This window comes from Vespula vulgaris, chromosome 18 (genome assembly GCF_905475345.1).
Source record: "Vespula vulgaris chromosome 18, iyVesVulg1.1, whole genome shotgun sequence".
Lineage (NCBI taxonomy): Eukaryota > Metazoa > Arthropoda > Insecta > Hymenoptera > Vespidae > Vespula > Vespula vulgaris.
The window spans coordinates 4,439,458-4,456,759 of record NC_066603.1 but is presented as its reverse complement, the minus strand read 5'-3'; the positions used below and the strand labels follow the sequence as shown (position 1 = coordinate 4,456,759).

Sequence of the window (17,302 nt, the reverse complement as noted above, 5' to 3'; positions counted from 1 at the left end):
GATTAAAAATATTCAAATATTGTGAATAATTAAAGAAATAGCAAATATTCGGTTAAAAGTTGAGTTTACATTTGCGACATCGCTATTACAACGACTCACAGAAATTAGACACAGATATCACTCGATATAAATATGAAATATATCCGTACAATTTACCAATACGCATTTGTTTGTAATATTTTTCTTTTTTTTCTTCTTCATTTTTTTTTTCCTTGAATTCTTTTCTCCATTTTAATCCTTTTTTCTGATTTTCCTTTTTTGATTATTCTAATTCTTTTTCCACCTTTTTTCCTTTTTTTGAATTTTAATCTTTTTTTCGATTCTAATTTCTTTTTTAATCTTTTGCGTTTTCTCCTTTTTGGTATTAATTTCTTTTTTTTTCTTTTTCAATTCTAATTTTTCTTCCTTTTCTTTTTATTTTAATTTATTTTTTAATCTTTCTTTATCCCTTCGCACCCAGACGTCCCCACAGAGATCCGGACGACTCCACAGAGAAAAACGGAAATTCTTACAAGTAACACAAGATATCAATGAAACTGGCGTAATCGAATTTCTTCAAAACTTATCGTACTATCGAGAAAATTATAAGAAACAAAATATTGATTTTTTTTGCAAAAGAGTTGCAACGTTTGCAAATTCGTCTAAATCAAATATGAATAAATCAATCGAAGCTCCGAACGTCTGAGAGGGCGCCGAAGTAAGGGGGTTAATTTTACCTTTTTCTAAATATCTACATGTATACAGATGAATACAAAGGCAAATTATAGTTATACATCAATATTAATACGTACACACACACATGTATATATGTATTTTTATGATTATACACACATATACACACTTATATACTTATACATATATATACATCTATTAACCCTAAATACATCCTACATATGGAGAGGTTTTCCGTTTGAACATTCGTAATAGTTAAAACATATCAACACATGTTCTGTATATGTATCTCTACATGTGTGTGTGTGTGTGTGTGTGTGTGTGTATAGGGTTAATCAATCTGATTCACGCATTCACGAGTATAAAGATAAATAGAAAAAGAAGATGAAAATACAAATGTAAATTCACTTATATAGATACATTTGCGTCATTAAACGATCAAACGTAATGATTTGGACGTAATTTTAGATATAATTGAATATTTACTTTTGCTTAATCCTGGTCCCGTCTGAAAAGAATAAAGAAAATTGAATTGATGTACGTACGTATAAGAGAAAATATTATATAAATTTATCTCTGGGTTGATTAAACAAAAATAAAATGTAATGATTTTACGACAGGATAGCGAACATAATTCTATCTCTTTCTATTGATAATTGTAATTAAGCAAGTTATCGTTTAATAATAATTTTGCAGAATGGTATTCAAGATAAATTTTAGCATATAATATTATATCACGATTGATCGAATGAAATTTACTTTTGTAACTATTCTGATTAATTGCAAAAGGAGTCGGTTTTCTGATTTTGTGCAACATGATATAACGGGAATATGGGATGGATTTGCGGAAAACCAATATTTACAGTCATTGCTTCCACAGCAATGAAATTATAATATTGTAATATTATAATATGATGAAAAATTTATAGCAGAATTTTAAATTTCATCGCTATTATTATTACTCGTTATTGTTAAAGGAAAGAAATGAAAATTACTTACGGCATTGCTAGGAATCCATGCTCGTTCTTGTTTATATTACATATGTGTTTAAACAATGTGAGCATTCCGGTCATCTCGTTACGTCCTGGACATTAAACGAAATATTAAGTACTTACTTAATTTCATTTCTTTCCTTGAAAATTGGTTTCATTAAAAATAAATCATCATTATTCTTTACCATGTGGATCAATCAAGCACGCTCACGGTAGTCAAGGAAAGATACTTTCAATGCTCTTCAGACATTTTTATTTCGTGTTAATTCCGTATTTTAGTTTTATGAAAACTTTTAATAGTTTCTCCCATCGGCGCGATCTTGTGAGACACCGTTAACACAGTCATCTAGGAAGAAAAATTATAAATAAGTACGTATTTACATGTACAGATGAATATCATTTGTTATTATTATTTCGATCGATCTGGTTCATAAATTTTCCTAAGAATAAATAATAAATAATAAATAATAAGCTTCATATAGATCGTATTTCGACATGAGGCGCGTCATTTAAACGATAATATTAATGATGATAATATTAATAGGACATATTAAAATGGTCGAACACTTTTAAATTACTCGTTCCGAATAGTTGGTAATTATTCCAATTAAACGATCTAATCGTTGATAGAGCATATTTAAAAAAATTTTATTAAAAGATATCGATCACTTTGGTGTTTTATCTTTATTAAAAATACTTTAAAGTCTTTCAAAATGTTCGATCAGCCTTTCGGTATACTTTCTAAACTTTTCAATTATTTATGGAAAAATTTTAGTCAACATCCAGAATTTTATCTTCACTTCATATAGAAAAAAATGTCAGAATCTCCTTGAAACTTCTTCAAAATTGCACGAACTTTTTCGTATCGTGCAAACTTTACCGTTTAATAATTGAAATCATCAAAACTAGAAAGTTTAATCAGAGATCCAAACGATTCGTTGAGAGCGTTAAGAAACTTTTCTATTTTTCTTCTATTTTTCGTTTCTCTGTTCTCTTCGTCAACGAATTGAATCATGTATCTCTGTTCCAATTGATTAACTAACCGGCAAAGAAACGATTCAACTAGTGTCAAACCAGAATATTAACTAATAACGTGGCCTCGTCAATGGTTAATTTCACCAGGGATCACGGAGCAAGAAAGTGCTACGCAACAGTTAGCTCTATATACGATAATTCTAATATGACATATAAATGTTTAAACAGAAACATCCTGATTCAGATAACTCTAATTATATTTTCCCCTCTATTTAATATTATACGATAATAGGTCAAAGGCAAAATAGATACGGCCTTCTATAGTATGTTATAATACGGTACATCGTAGTATCGTAGTATTGGACACAAAACATAAAATGGTGTATAACGTAGCGTCTCTGATATAACTCACGAATACGTATATAGAATTATGCAATTCTCTACAGCATGGCGTATGAAGAATTTGAAAGTCTATGAAAATAAATCGTTGCGTTGGGTATTAAATGTATAATATTCAAATAATATTTTATCTTACCAAGACCATGAAGCGTAGAACATTGACGATTCTCAACGACAAGTCAATTTCAAATTTTTGGATATTTCTCAGCTTCGTACTTCCGTTTGTATGCCCATCTTCCCCCTTAGATCTTCCTTCTAGATCTTTCTATTTTTGGAAATTGTTAGCACTTGTCACATTGGTGTCTCGATTCGTAATAACCCTCGCTGGTCTAATTCTCGTCGAGAAGCTTCTACCTCCGATACCTAGTCGCAACCTAAACGCAACCCAGTCGAGCATTCGCCATTCAGTTCCCGCTGCTGTTATTCACATCCTAATGAGCACATCATCCCCGGTAATCTCAGCAGAACATTGCGAGCAAGTTTCGATCGATACAGCTAATGGGGGGAAATTTTTGTTTGTTTTCAACATCGTTCTCTCTCTTCGATTATCTTTTCTCCCTTTATTCTCCCTAGCGGTCATTTCCCATATACGTATTCTTTTGATCCTTTTACAATTTAAGAATTGGACTTCGTTTATCTTCTTTTCAGGGATGGAATTCTTTTTCTTTTTTTTTTTTTTTGATATGTATTTATTCTTCGCAAAGAGAACATCAACATTGCATAGAATATAGAATTTAAAAGATTGTGTTTAGAAGAGAACGTTGGTTATTTCATGGAAAATCATACCATCCAAATATCTACCATTGTCTTAAGGAATAATTTAGATGTATAATTGGATGTATATTTCCCCCGGTTGGGGGAAGTATGACGTAAGTGCTTTTTGAGAAATTTAATCATTCGGAAAATACGATCCCAAATGTTATATCGCTAGAAATATAATAAATGCTATAGTAATAATAAACGCGCGGTTATACGTAATAAGAAATAAACGATTAGAGATTTTCTAGGAACTAATCAGTTAGATTTGAACTAGTAGAGTATGAATTATTAATGAACTGGGAGTATGGTTCGATCGTTTTTTTTAAATTCTCCAATGGGGAGTAAATTTTTAGAAGAAAGTGATTCTTCGTACGAAAGAAGTAAATCATTGATAACGTGATAAAAATTGTAACTGTAAAAGAAACGAATGAAAAAATGAATTAAATAATTAAATAAAACCAATCATATTATCCAATAATCTACTATTGTTTAATACGAGGAAAACGAGTGAAAAAACACCTTTCTCATTGTTAAAACTGACAATATACACAGACGCACGCACATATCCGCGCACGCAGTCTCGCCCCGCGACACTAAACAGGGCGCATACATACGCGTACAAGTGCACACGCAGAGGGAAAAGGATTATAACAAAACAAATGATAACTAATGAATATATTGTAACCCGACGATACATAGGGTACTACAATATATATCAGGTAGACGGAATTTCATTGAATCCCTGTTCAAATTTATTGACAACGGAATTCGCGGTACGCTGCGAATTAATCAGTAGAAGTTTCTATATTTTTGAATAATTATGCTTATATTAAACATTAATATTATGAATATTTATAATATTATTAAACATTGCGAATATTTTATTAGTACATGTCGTTAATATTATAACAAACAATTTAGAACATTGAATTTATAATTAAGACACGTTGGCAAATAGTAAAAAATAGTGAAATTAACATTTCTCGTCCGATTTCAAAACATTCCCAAAATAATAACGTTATTATCTTGAGGAACGGTACATCTGGTTCGATGAAAAATTCCATCTTGTTCCGTTTTGCGCGTATCTCGTCGGACGGCCCTTCGACAATAGTCCTGAGCGCAATCAATTGAATCCTCTTAAACTGAAGCTGCCGATCTTCGGACCCTTTGAAAAAGACATTCCGCCTCATTAAGATACTCCGATATTCGTTCAGACAAGCCTTTGTAAAACAGAGTAAAACACAGAGTAGTCTCGTCAAAGTACGTGGTCGCTGCCGTTATAAATTTTCTCTCCTTCTCCTTCCCGGTTAATCTCGATGTGGACTTTAGGAATCACTTGAAAGCAAAGGCGATGTTTGAAAAGGAAATGTCTTGCCTTTTGGCCGATGTTTAGAACAGATTGAAACGAAAAATATCTGTAGGAACGTCCACAACATATTTTTAATATGAGAGAATATCAACAAAAAAATTAATTTCTTTTCAATTGATGTTATTCCTTCGTGGAGAGCAATAGCAAATATTTATTAGTACAAATGCATATAAAGCATATACATTTGTCAATTATTTTTAATCACAATCTGATACTAGAAGCGGATTAAAAATAATTGACAAACAGTAGAAAGAAAAGAGGAAACAATGAATACGATAGGGAAACAGAGAATGTCTCCACATTTACGTTTGATCCGGATCGATTTGTACAATTAGTGGAAGTAATGGTGGTTCCATTAAAAGAGAGAAAACAAGAAGTTGCTTGTGAAAACATCCACGTTCTCACACTCATTCAGAAGTTTAACTGTGGTCAAATCCATGTATTCACAATCAAACGAACAGAATTTATTGGAAAATTATTGATCGAGAAATCGTTGAGATGAATCGTTGAAAACCTGGTATGAACCACAGTTAACTTTTGATACGTTCAAAAAAAGAGAGCGCAATTTATTTTAACGCAACGAGCCAATTGAAGATTTCGTGGGTTGTTTACTTGTGATCCAATTATTATTTTCGCATTCTTATTTTATCCTGAGGACTGGGGAACCTGGCTTGGCGATTTCCTTATAACATATATTTTTCCTTGCTAGCCAGGTACAAAAGTATAAATCATTAGTATAACTATCATTGTTTTTATAGGAAAGAACTTACAATATTTGGACAATTGTGACGTTAAATAATAATAATTACAGATTGGCTTGTAAAAATTCATGACATATATCTTGGCTCGTTGAACTTGAAAAATATAAGTCATATCAGCTCATTTCAAAACGTTTTTCTTTTTTTTAAATGACGTTATTTCTACCTAAATTTTCAGCTTGCCTGGAAAATTTTTATTTCATCAAGAATGACCATCCGATGTAGCCAAACTTTGTAAAATATCGCAACTAAAAGTGCGAACTTCGATTTTAATTTCGTACGTATTTATACGAGTTCCCTATACGTCATTTTTTATTCAAACGAAACTTCTCTAATGCAAAGAAGCTTTCCAGTGAAATAAAAATATAATGAAAGAAAAAAGTGAATATGAAAATGTATAATGTAAATAGAATGAAAGAAAGTGAGATAGAACGTTAACTTCACATTCTTCATTACGTTTTCGTTTTTCCAGTGCGTAAAAGAGAGATAGAAAGAGAAAGAGCAGAATATAGGGAGACAAACAGTAAATCAATAAATATTTCGACTGGTATTTGTAATAAAAAATCAGTACGCGGTATAAATTGTCAGCATATAATAAATAATCAAATGTCATGTCAGTGTTGCGTCGGGATTTATTGTAAATGCTCATCTACTTACTTAAAATAACAATAAATAATTACATATTTATTACAATAAATATTACAATATTGATTTTACAATATTGAAATTACAATTACAATAAATAATTACAATTATTTCAATTAAAATTCTTATAGTGCTTGTACCGACCGGTTTAATACTGACCACTTACACTACGTATTGATAACTTATTATTAACGATGACCATTAATTTATTTAAAATGTTTTCGCCGGCATGTATCACCGGTGGCTCGTGCTCGACACTTGAATTTTCTGTCAGAGTAAGCGTATCGCAAAAAATTTAGTTCGTTTAATAACTTAAAGAAAACTGACATACCGTTAAAATTTTAATAATTCAACACTTTAATTCAAGAAAAGTAGGACAAAGAAGAGCATTAATATGAGCACCGCCCTACGGAACCCAGAGAGAAAGACAAAATGCAGCGCCGGCGTGAACGTATTAAATTACCGATTAAAAATTTACCGAAAAATATTGACCTAATAAATAGAAACTTCAGTTAAAATAAAAATAGAACTTCGCTTTTAACATGATGACGAATAATTCCATAAATGCTTCTATGTGTCCTTGGATATATGCGTAAAGGGAGGAGTTATTTCGTATAAAAGCAATTTTGGAACGGACGATTGTTCAAAATCTCATTAATCCTTTGCGGCGACAAGAGGTACATTATTTCGAGACTATTAGAATTTGTAGATGTTAGAATTTAGTCGGTCGATAAATCGTTGGATCAAGTTAGAAAGCCGTACATCGAGCTTGTGATGTGCCAGACGTTTCATAAGAAAGAGAGAAATGATGATATTGCACGAGAATGGATCTGCGATTGAAATTCGATCTTTCGAAACTTTGAAATATAATATTCGTACGTTATCAATGGCCAAGCTAGCTCGAAATGATTTTGTGCGTAAAAAAAGAAAAAATCTTTTGCACTTAATTTCCGAAAAAAAAAATTAGAAGGCTACGCCACGTGGAGATGACATATCACTCATTTTGAGCGTACACTCCAAATATCGAATAAGTTTGAAACGTTCAAATCGATATCTTTTCTCTTATGAGGGATGAAATATCAGGATGAAGCAGAAATATGTCCTCGATCAAGTTGATTGACGAATCGATCAAGTCGATTGGAAGATAATAGGCCTCAAGAAAGAAAAAGATAACAAGGGATAATTACGTAATTCCAATGGATTATAAAGTTAAAGTAATTAACCTGTGTAACCACGGGGAACGGTCACTGTTGCATGGATTTTCAATAACCCTCCGAGAAGGAAGAAAGATAAAATGAGGCGTTCCAGTTGAAAATTTATGAAAGATTTGACAGTATGGATAGAACGTATTAAAAATGGCGAATGGATAAAATTATGCGAACGATAATTCCTATTTATTATAATTGAGAACATTCAATAATTTTGTCAACGAATGAAAGACAGGAATCTTTCAGCGATATCCCCTGTCCGTTTTAAGGCAATTTCAAAATTTTAATTTAACAATGCACCGATTTATGGACGAAATTTCCAACCATTCGAATTTCCAACATCGAACGGATCAAGAGAAAGAAATTAATAAAACGCGCGTTCGAAATGAGAGAGATAACGAGTTACGACATGAGTTAAACGTTGACAAAAGGTTGATTCGAGAAATTCTCCGATGCAAAATCTCGCATCACAAAAAAAAAAATTCGTTTGTTTTTGAAAGAATTTCAAGGATGAAAATTCGTGCTCTTATATCAGAATCTCAGTCCCAATTGTTTCATTGATACGATGTTTGAATGATTTTTGAACAGATGATATTTACGTCAAAGTATTCTTAAAGAATGAAGATATTTCTAATAATATCAAAATACCTTGGAATGGTACTAATTAACCTTTTGCAATTAATTAGGGTAGTCAGAAAAGTTTATTTCATTCGATCAATCGTGAAACAATATTATGGGCTAAAACTCATCTTTACGTCCATTACATTTAAGTCCATTACGTTTTATTTACAATTAGCTTAGGGATAAATTTACATAATATATTTTCTTATACACGCGTACATCAATGTAATTTTCTTTATTCTCCTCAGACAGCACCAAGATTAAGTACAAGTAAATACGCAATTATACCTAAAATTACGTCCAAATCATTATGTTTTATCATTTAACAACGCAATACATACATACATATATATATATATATATATATATATATATATATATATATATATATATATGGTAAGGTTGATTCTATATTTTTTTAATGTTTACGAATGTTTAAACGAAGATACTCTCTACATATAGGATGATAGAATTGAAGAAGAAATCAATACTAAAAGGGAGGAAACAAAAAAGACGAAAAAAAAAAATTAGAATCGAAGGAAAGATAAAAATCTAAAAGGGGAAAGGAAAATTATACAAAATTAAAATCAGCAAAAAGGAAGATAAAAAAAGATTAAAAGAAAGAAATTAAAGGGGAAAAAATAATAATATAAAGAAAGAAAGAAAAAAAAACATACAAATAAATACGTATCGGGAAATTGTATCGATATACCTCATATTTATCCAGAATGAAACCTGTGTGTAATGCGCGTAAATCTACGCGATGTCGGTGTTATAAGTGTAAACTGAAATTTTAGTCTATATATGGCTATTCCTTCAATTACTTACGACATTTGATTATTTTTAATCTGCCACAGAACTTGATCTTAATTTCGTCAACTTAAAAATCTTGATTAAAAGCGAGAATTAACCCGAAACATCAGATTAATTCTCTAGTCAGTTTTGCGATACAGAAATATAGATTCGAGTAAATTTATTAAAAATCTGACTAAAATTTCAAGTATAATTTATTAAATCGTATATTGAAATATATTTATTATTATTATAACGTTTAATTAAATATAATTAATTACGTGTATGATAATCTATAGATAATATAATGATCCTATTAGTATTGTCATTCACTCATTAAGCAAGACAAACATCTCTGACTATATTGTTGCAATAATTCGAGTTAATTTCCATAAAGGAATCATATCAACCAATGACTTTACTAATCAAGATATTAAGTTTGGAGAAAAGGTTTCTTCGTATTTCAATGCAAAAGCAAATCATTTCCCGATTATTTAGAGAGATTATGATCAATAGTTCGAACGGGCGACAACGGTTGATTCTCCTTCCATGGACCATGATCCTTTTCGTAGGTTATCGTACATAATGACTCGTTTAAAGAATGCATCCGTTTCATTAGGTCCTAATAACGATTCGCAGACAAAAATACGATCCATTAAATGCTTCACTATTTGATCATGTGGAACACAAACATTGGATTTCTTTTTACATCCAACCTTCTTCAAATGATATAGAACTGTTTTGTGATCGATGATTGGTTCCTTGTCGACGTCACTTGCACCACTACATCACACTTTCCATATTGAAAACATTTGATATAGCCATGTGCGGCGTCCTTTGTTAACACCTAACAAGTAACGTAGATATATTAGATTTCCAAAATTCAATGCATAGTTTAAAATGCAAATAAATTCGAAGGAAACATACCGATAATTTTTGCAAGCTTAGGCGCTTCAATTGTTACAGAAAGACTTGCTCCTACAAAAGACAACCTACTTTCTGGACATTCATCTGTCGCAGCCTCACAATTTTTCTTATTCTTCCGGTACGCCACGCGCTTCGGATATAAACTCTCTTTCTTTTCGATCAAGAACTGTCTGTAACAAAATATAATAACAGAAATTAGGGAGCTTTGTAATTCTCTCACAGAAGTAACTTTTACTTCTATAATAAAAAGAAATTGATAAAGGTTATAGATATGTAAAGCATACGATGTGAAATAAGAACTAACTTTCTGTAATACATAGGAGAGTGTTTGGTGAAAGAAAATTTGGCCCATTGGTCCTTGATTGACCAAAATGACCATTCTTTCTCTTGTGAGAGGCATCTACACAAGCGATTGATGCACCTTTGATTGTGACAAGTTTTGTCGTATCTCTTCGTAAATCCTGAAATAATTCAATTGCGAATATATATTACGCCATTGCCGTACAAGCGGTTGATCTTAAACATTTTCAATAGACTTACGGACGGTGTTTCCAGAAGGATTATAGAATGACATGTAAATCCTGCCTAGAGTAGACTCGTCGTTTTTGGAAAATAAAATTTGTCAAACCGTCGGCAACATCTAATAAGTAACGTAGATATATTAGATTTACAAAAGTTAATGAATAGTTTAAAATGCAAATAAGTTCAAGGGAAACATACCGGTAATTTTTGCCGGCTTAGATTTGCAGCAATAATTACAGAAAGACTTGATCCAACAAAAGACGCTCTACTTTCTGGATATTCATCTATGACAGCCTCACAATTTTTTTATTCTTCCGTCACGGTACATCATGCACTTCGCGTATAGCTTCTCTTTCTTTTTCGATCAGGAAATGTCTATAACAAAATATATTAATAGAAATTAGGAAGCTTTGCAATAATCTCGCAGAAGTGACTTTTACTACTATAATAAAAAGAAATTGGTAAAGGTTATAGATATGTAAAGCATACGATGTAAAATAGAAACTAACCTTCTTCAATACATACAGGAGTGTTTGATGAAAGAAAATCTGATCCGTTGGTTCTTGATTGCCCAATATTACCATTCTTTTTTCGTGAGAAGCATCTACACGAGCGGCCGATGTACCTTTGGCTGTGGCAAATCTTGCCGTTTTTCTTTGTAAATCCTGAAGTAATTCAATTGCGAATATATATTACGCCATTGCCATACAAATGGTTGATCTTAATGATTTTCAATAGAAACAAGGACAGTGTTTCCAGAAGGATTGCGGAGTAATATATAAATCCTGCGTAGGATAGATTCGTCATTTTTGAAAACAGAAGTTTGTCAAACCATCGGCAACATCTGATAAGTAACGTAGGTATATTAGATTTATAAAACTTAATGAATAGTTTAAAATGCAAATAAGTTCGAGGGAAACATACCGGTAATTTTTGCAGGCTTAGATTTGCAGCAATAATTACAGAAAGACTTGATCCAACAAAAGACGCTCTACTTTCTGGATATTCATCTATTACACCCTCACAATTTTTTTATTCTTCTGTCGCGGTACGTCATGCACTTCGCCTATAGCATCACTTTGTTCTTCGGTTAGGAACTGTCTGTAACAAAATATGATAACAGATATTAGGAAGTTTTTCTAATTCATTAGAATTCTCACAGTGGCAACTTTTACTTTTATAACAAAAAGAAATTAATAGAGGTTATCGATATATGAAGTATACAATAGAAACTAACCCACTTTAATAGATATAGAAGTGTTGTTTGTTGAAAGTCCGGTTCTTTGGTTCTTCCACAGTGCGATTCTCCGAACTTACACTTATCTTCCATATCTTTCAACTCGTCGGCAGATGACAATATTAACATTAAACCGCACTAGTTTCTAACCTTAAATTATATACATAAACAATAGTCACGAAAAAGAACAATAATAAAATTAACAGAAGAAATCAGTACAAAAGCAACTATCCCAGTTACGTAAAATTATAACTGACAATAATTGATGAAATCTAGTTCTTCTACCACTATGGGTCACATTCCTGATTCAAATTGAATTAATTCGGGGAAAAATGCTTCCTAGCATTCTACCAGCTAATGAATAATGACGTCAGGTATAATTTTGGTAATATTAAACAATCAATTTGGCAATAGTGCTGCGCGATTATCGAAAGGCGAGTTTTCATCGAGCATTTCTAGCAAGGTCACAAATACATTCATTTATTTGTTCAAAAGATATTACGCCTTGAAAATGAAAGAGAACGAAGAAGATACATTTGGATATTTTATTGCATGAGAGATAATGATGCTACTCCGGCTCTTAAAGAAATTTCTGACATTTATCGATCGATCCGTTATCAATGGACGTTGCACAAAGCAACGTTGTATCAAACGTTTCCAATATGGATGGTATCATGTAAGTGATTCAAATAGTGTTGTCAAGAAACCAACTGTCCATCATAAAACAGATATAAATCATTGAAGAAGAATAAAAATTCAATGTTGTGTGATTAATTAATAAAACATTTAATGGATCTTATTTTTATTTGCGAATCGTTATTAAAACAGAACGGAACGGAGCGGAACGGAACGGAACCGAAACATTCTTGAAAGCGTCTATGCACAATTGTGTGCGAAACTGATCGTGATCTATGGAAGGGGAGATTCAACCGTTGCCGTCCGTTCAAACTATTAATTATGATCTCTACTCTAAACAATCGTAAATCGTAACCGCTTTTGTATTAAAATGCAAAATAGAAAATAAAAAAAAACCCTTTTCCCTGACTTAATATCCTAATCAGTAAAGTCGATAATTAATATCATTCTTTTATGAAAATTAACTCTATTTATTACAATGATGTAATTAAAGTTATCTCGTTTAACGAATGATTAACATTACTAACATGATTGTTATATCATATAAAAATTATCTTACACGTAATCAACTCTATCTGATTAAATATTAATTTAGTAATGTGTATTTCAAAATATGATTTAATAAAGTTTACTCGAAATTTTAGTCGAACTTCTAACAAATTTACTCGAATCTATATTCTTGTGTCGTCAAAGTGATTAGAGAATTAACTTGAAATGTCCTGTTAATCCGCACTTTCAATCAAGATTTTTGATCAAGCTAATCAAATCAAGATCAAATCCTGCAGCCGATTAAAAATATTCAAATATTGTGAATAATTGAAAAATTAGCAAATATCGACTAAAACTTCAGTTTACACTTGTAACATCGCCATCACATCGACTCACAGAGATTAGACACAGATATCACTCAGAATAAATATGAAATATACCGGCACAATTTCTCGATAGGCATCTGTCCGTGTGTTTTTTTGTCTTTGTTTTTTTGTCTTTCTTTTTTTGTCTTTCATTTGTTTTCCTTTATTTCAATTCTTTTTTCCTAATTTTCCTCTTTTTATTATTTTCTTTTTTCACTTTATTTTCCTTTTTTAAATTTTAATCTTCTTTTTAGATTTTGATTTGTTTTTTAATCTTTTTTGTTTTCTTCTTTACAGTCCTGATCCTTTATTCTTCTTTTTCAATTCTTATTTTCCTTTGTTTTCTTCATTTTATTTTAAATTATTTTTTAATCCTTCTTTATCCCTTCGCACATGGACATCCCCTCAGAGTGATCAGAAAAGGAGGAATTCTTATAAATAACAATATCAATGAATATGGTGTAAAAAAATTCTTCAAAACTTATTGTATTATCGAGAATATTATATGGAATAAAATATTGACTTTTTTTGGCAAAAGAATATGTTCTTCAACGTTTACAAATTCGTCTAAATCAAATATAAGTAAATCATTCAAAGCTAAAGTCCGAGTGTGCATCTAATGCAAGGGGTTAATTATAATTTGTTCTAGATATTTACGTGTGTACAGATGGATACAGGCACCTTATAGTTATACATCAATATTAATACGTACATACATACACACATACATACATATAATATACATATATATATCTACTAACCCTATATACATCCTATATATAGAGAGACTTTTCGTTTAAACATTCGTAATCATTAAAACATATATATATATATATATATATATATATATATATATATATATAGGGTTAATTAATCTGATTCACACATCCACGAGTATAGAGATAAATAGAAATACAAGATAAAGATACATATACAAATTCACTTATATAGACACATTCGCCTTGTTACACGATAAAACATAATGATTTCGAAGTTATTTTAGATATAATTGCATATTCATTTGTATTCAATCCTGGTGTCGTCTGAAAAGAATAAACAAAATTACATTGATGTTCGTATGTCTAAGGAAAAATATTGTATAAGTTTGTCTTTGAGCTGATTGTAAATAAAATGTAGTAATCTTCGGACAGGCTAGCGAAAATAATTCTCTCTCGTTCTATTAATAATTGTAATTAAACAAGTTATCATTTAATAATAATTTTACAGAATGGTATTGAAGATAAATTTTAGCACATAATATTATATCACGATTGATCGAATGAAATTTATTTTTGTAACTACTCTAATTAATTGCAAAAATTTTACTAAATTTCCTTAAGAGGACCGTGATGTATATATCATTAAGTTCAAAAGTGTTACGGTTTTCTGATTTTGTGCAACGTGATATAACCTGAATATGGGATGGATTTGCAAAAAACCAATAGATATAGTCATTGCTTCCGCAACAATGAAATTATAATATTGTAATATAATATGATGAAAAATTTATAGCATAATTTTTAATTTCATCGCTATCATTATTACTCGTTGTTGCCAAAGGAAAAAATTGAAAATTACTTACGGTATTGCCAGGAATCCATGCTTGTTCTTGCTTATATTACATATGTGTTTAAACAATGTGAGCATCGCGGTCATCGCGTTACGCCCAAGACATTTAACGAAATATTAACTTCTTACATTTCTTTTCTTGAAAATTGCTTTCATTGAAAATAAAACAATATTATTCTTTACCATGTGGATCAATCAAGGACGCTCACGGTAGTCGAGGAAAGATATTTTTAGTGCTCCATCAGATAATTTTACTTCATGTTAGGTTTTTACTCCGTGTTAATTCCGTGTTTTAATTGTTATGAAAACTTTTAATAGTTTCTCCCATCGGCACGATCGTGTCGTTCCGAGACACCGTTAACACAGTCGTCTAGGAAGAAAAATTATAAATAGGTATGAATTTGCATATACATATGAATATCGATGTTATTATTTCGATCGATCTGGCTCATTAATTTTCCTGTGAATAAATAATAAATAATAAATAATAAGCTTCTTATGAATCGTATTTCGACGTAAGGGGCGTCACTTAAAGGATAATATTAATAGGACATATTAAAATGGTCGAACACTTTTAAATTACTCCTTCCGAATAGTTAGTAATTATTCCAATTAAACGATCTAATCGTTGACAGAGCATATTAAAAAAAATTCTGTTAAAAGATATCGATCACTTTGGTGTTTTATCTTTATTAAAAATACTTCAAAATCTTTCGAAATGTTCGATCAACCTTTCGGTATACTTTCTAAATCTTCCAATTATTTATGGAAAAATTTTAGTCAACTTTCAGAATTTTATCTTAACTTCATATAGAAAAAATGTCAGAATCTCCTTGAAACTTCTTCAAAATTGCACGAACTTTTTCGTATCGTGCAAACTTTACCGTTTAATAATTGAAATCATCAAAACTAGAAAGTTTAATCAGAGATCCAAACGATTCGTTGAGAGCGTTAAGAAACTTTTCTATTTTTCTTCTATTTTTCGTTTCTCTGTTCTCTTCGTCAACGAATTGAATCATGTATCTCTGTTCCAATTGAATAACGAACCGCCAAAGAAACGCTTCAGTTACTGTCAAACCAGAAAATTAACTAGTAACGTGGACTCGTTAACGGTTAGTTTCAGCAGTGATCACTTAGCAAGAAATAGCTACGCAACAGTTAGCTCTATATACGGCAATTCTAATATGACATATAAATGTCTAAACAGAAACATCCTAACTCAAATAATTCTAATTATATTTTCATCTCTATTTCACATTATACGATAATAGGTCAAAGGCGAATTAGATGTGAAATATAATATAAAATGTAAAAATATAATATAAAGTATTAATAAAGAACTATGCGGTCTTTTATAGTACGTTATAATACGGTACATCGTACTATCGGACATAAAATATAAAATGGTGTATAACGTAACGTCTCTGATATAACTCACGGATACGTATATAGAATTATGCAATTCTCTATAGCATGACTTATAAAGAATTTAAGAGTTTATGAAAATAAATCGTTGCGTTGGGTATTAAACGTTGGTATAATATTTCAAATATGATTTATCTTACCAAGACCATGAAAAGTAGAACATCAGGCGATTCTCAACGACAAGTGAATTTCAAATTTTTTAATATTTCTCAGCTTCGTAGTTCCGTTTATAAACCCATCTTTCCTTTTAGATGTTCCTTCTAGATCTTTCCACTTTTGGAACTTGTTAGCACTTGTCACATTGGTGTCTCGATTCGTAATAACCCTTGCTGGTCCAATTCTCGTCGAGAAGCTTCTACCCTCGACACCCAGACGCAACCCAAATGCAACGCAGTCGAGCATGCGCCGTTCAGTTCCCCTTGCTGTTATTGACATCCTAACGCTCATCATCCCCGGTAATCTCAGCAGGACGTTGCGAGCAAGTTTCGATCGATACAGCTAACGGGGAGAAAGTTTTGTCTGTTTTCAACATCGTTGGATTATCTTTTCTCTCTTTGATTCTCCCTAGCGGCCATTCCCCATATACGTATTCCTTTGATCCTTTTACCATTTAAGAATCGGACTTCGTTTATCTTCTTTTCGGGGAGGGAATTCTTTTTCTTTTTTTTGATATGTATTCATCCTTCGCGCAGAGAACATCGACATTGCATAGAATATAGAATTTAAAAGGTTGTATTTAGAAGGGAATGTTGGTTATTTCATGGAATATCATACCATCCAAATATTTACCATTGTCTTAAGGAATAATTTAGATATATAATTGGATGTATATGTTGGTGGAAGTATGACGTAAGTGCTTTTTGAGAAAATGGTGGTTATATAAAACTTACAGTACGCGCAATCTGTCAAAAAAATTTGACCAGGACCAGTTCACTCGGGGTA

At 31.2% G+C, this 17,302-nt stretch overlaps 2 long non-coding RNA genes across 3 annotated transcripts; both read right to left on the bottom strand.

The window, feature by feature from the left end:
• Positions 1-1,117: 1,117 nt before the first annotated feature.
• On the bottom strand, positions 1,118-3,519 carry LOC127070285 (uncharacterized). Its single transcript, XR_007784453.1, has 3 exons — positions 3,175-3,519; positions 1,850-2,010; positions 1,118-1,756 (listed from the first exon to the last, which is right to left on the bottom strand). It is a non-coding gene; the product is annotated as an uncharacterized LOC127070285 (long non-coding RNA).
• A 4,940-nt stretch (positions 3,520-8,459) lies between these two features.
• Positions 8,460-17,164, bottom strand: LOC127070284 (uncharacterized). Of its 2 annotated transcripts, XR_007784451.1 has the most exons (11): positions 17,150-17,164; positions 16,501-17,042; positions 14,949-15,305; positions 11,877-14,409; positions 11,564-11,740; positions 11,149-11,483; positions 10,838-11,014; positions 10,658-10,757; positions 10,422-10,578; positions 10,118-10,287; positions 8,460-10,037 (listed from the first exon to the last, which is right to left on the bottom strand). It is a non-coding gene; the product is annotated as an uncharacterized LOC127070284 (long non-coding RNA). The 2 variants fall into 2 exon arrangements; XR_007784452.1 differs by lacking the exon at positions 17,150-17,164 and having other exon boundaries at positions 11,881-14,409; positions 16,501-16,704.
• Positions 17,165-17,302: the final 138 nt, after the last annotated feature.